Here is a 2,658-nt window from a genome sequence, read left to right as displayed (position 1 = left end):
ACTACATTTTTAGAGAAAGTATTCCAGTATGCAATGGCAAATTTCAACAATGCAAAAACTGCAATTACTTTTGCACCAACCTGATAACAAAAAAAAAAAAAGAACGTCAACCAAAATTCTTCAAAGGTCTAATAAAAAAAAGTGAGTAACTAATAATTAAAACACCATTTCACATTCATGAATTAAATGCTATAATTAAAACTATCTCACACACACGCATACACATTCACACAAAAAAAAAATACTGTGGCATTTTCATACATTGATACTCTTAATTAGAAAAATACTTTTGGAAAGCAATTGAAAAATAAGTGTCAGTAAAATTGTTAGTGACAATGCAATATTAATATTATACTGGGATTCTATAGTATTATACTCTGTAGTACATGAAATATTAATATTCATTATAGAAAATATTAGAAAAGAACTTAAATGCACAGCATTTGAGAACTGATTATAAAAATTATTACATATTAAAATCTCAGAAAAAATATATAACCTTAAAAAAGAATAAGGAAAATTTATTTTACTAAAATGATTTATTACTTTTCTATTACTGCATAACAAATGACAACATTTAGTGGCTTAAAACAATGTATAGGGAATTAAAAGGTTGAAATCAAGCTTTTGGCCAGTCTTCTCTTTCAATTTTTTTTTTTTTTTTGTGCCTCCGTAACTGAGGACAGTGATCACTTACTGGCCCCCAGATGGGGCTCTGAAGCCACCCACTGCTCCCTGCCACGTGGGCCTCTCCACAGGCAGTTCGCAACATGGCTGGCTATTTGCTGCACCAAGACCAGCAGCAAAGTCCCTCTTTGTAGATAACATGGAAATTACATTTTAAACAGTGCTGTAATATGTGTGCTGGTGTATCACCTTTGTTACATTCTGTGGGTCAGAAACAAGACTTGGGTCCCAGGGTCAATGGGAGGGAGTGAACACAGTGGTGTAGGTCACTGGGAATCACCTGAGGGTGTGTCCACCACACCTGGCTGAGGCAAAGCCTATGATAGCAAATAACAAAAAATGAAAAAAGCAACATGCCACTTGCATAGATAGGGTAATGTCAACAGAAAACAAACATTCATGGAAAAGAAGGTCTTGATCTGATATCAATCAATCTTCAATTTTTCTGAAATTATTTTATTTTCACTTAACAATCACTTAAAACAGAAAGTAACACATTAAAGAAGTCCTGGGGTGAGTTTTAGCTAAAACAAACATAAAATAAATCAGTGGCTCTCATTGCTATTAAGAGTATACAGAAAACTTGAGCAATAGATGTATCTTCCCTCGTATTTTTTAGCACAGCGTCAGTTCTTAATTATAGAACTCAATATTATAATGAGATTTTCAACTACCAAATCTTTACTGAAGTTTCAGAGATAAATCAATATCTGTGGAATTTACCATTTATGTGTGTTTGTGTCTCAATCTATAGATATATCTCAATCTCTATCCAGATTGAGATATATCTAACTGGATATATCCAAACCTTTCTGATGACCCAATGCCCCTTTTCAATTTAAGTCCGTGTAACTGGAGAAATAGGAGTCTTAAGCCAAATAAATGATAGTTTCAGAATATCGAAAATTTTCCTGACAACCCATCTTCTTTATCACATTTTTAAAAAATACGGAATGCTTCACGAATTTGCATGTCATCCTGTGCAGGGGCCATGATCATCTTCTCTGTATCGTTCCAATTTTAGTATATGTGCTGCTGAAGTGCACACTCACATTTTTATGTACCTACCATTCCACTAGACATGAATGTAGAATGATTTATGTGGACTTCTTAAAAGACCAAAGAGAACAGCAGGATCATGGGACAATGCACTTATTTCTGAGGTTCATCCAAATGAATTCAGTGGAAGAATTCTAGTTGGAATATAAATGCATTCAAGACATAAAACAGGGGTCTAGGCAAATTACTTCTGTTACAAGAACCTATTGCTTTATCTGGAATCATTTCAGTGATTTAAAATTAGCAGTTTTTCTCTCTTGCTCTCAGGGCTGGGCATTGAAACCTAAACTAGATAAAGTACGAAAGTAGCCTTGTGAAAATAAGAGGAAAAAATGGTAAAGTATAAAATCGTAAGGACCCAGGTTCCTCTGACTCTTGTCTCCCGCTGTCACAGGTCCCAGGCCTCGAGTGGTGCCCTAATAAGCATTGGAGAGACTCTGAAAAGATCAGGCAAGTTGCCTGACCTGTCCCCATCCTTTCACTGTCACGTCACCTGCCAGTTCTCACCACCTGACTCTGCAGCTCCCTTGTCACCAAGCAATGCTGAGCCAGGCATTGCTCGCTAGTAAAGACCATTACCTCTTTTAGGAGCATTGTGTACTGATAATGTCAGTGAAGAAATAAGGATTCTGATATGGCCTCTGCAACGAGCTTGATAAGCTGGGCACGTCCCTGGGCTAGGGCACGAAGCAAGGCCATTCCTCTCCCAGGTCCACTCCGGGCCTGGCACACACAAGGTAAGGGTGATTGCGAGCCTGGGGGAGAATGGGAAGGGAAGCAACTCTGAGGGCTTCAGAGTCTGGTTCTACAGCATCAAAACAACAATAGGGAGCAAGAAACAAGCTAACAAAAGACAAAGCTGCCATTTTATTCCAGGGACATCGTCCCTGCTGAGATTCCACGGATCCCGCT

At 37.6% G+C, this 2,658-nt stretch overlaps 1 non-coding gene across 1 annotated transcript; it reads right to left on the bottom strand.

The window, feature by feature from the left end:
* Nucleotides 1–1,629: 1,629 nt before the first annotated feature.
* Nucleotides 1,630–1,733, bottom strand: LOC128560523 (U6 spliceosomal RNA). The gene has a single exon (XR_008373021.1). It is a non-coding gene; the product is annotated as a U6 spliceosomal RNA (small nuclear RNA).
* Nucleotides 1,734–2,658: the final 925 nt, after the last annotated feature.

The sequence above is a fragment of the Nycticebus coucang genome, chromosome 11 (genome assembly GCF_027406575.1).
Source record: "Nycticebus coucang isolate mNycCou1 chromosome 11, mNycCou1.pri, whole genome shotgun sequence".
In the NCBI taxonomy this organism is placed as follows: Eukaryota; Metazoa; Chordata; class Mammalia; order Primates; family Lorisidae; genus Nycticebus; species Nycticebus coucang.
The sequence above is the reverse complement of the archived record's forward strand: the minus strand, read 5'-3'. Positions and strand labels throughout refer to the sequence as shown.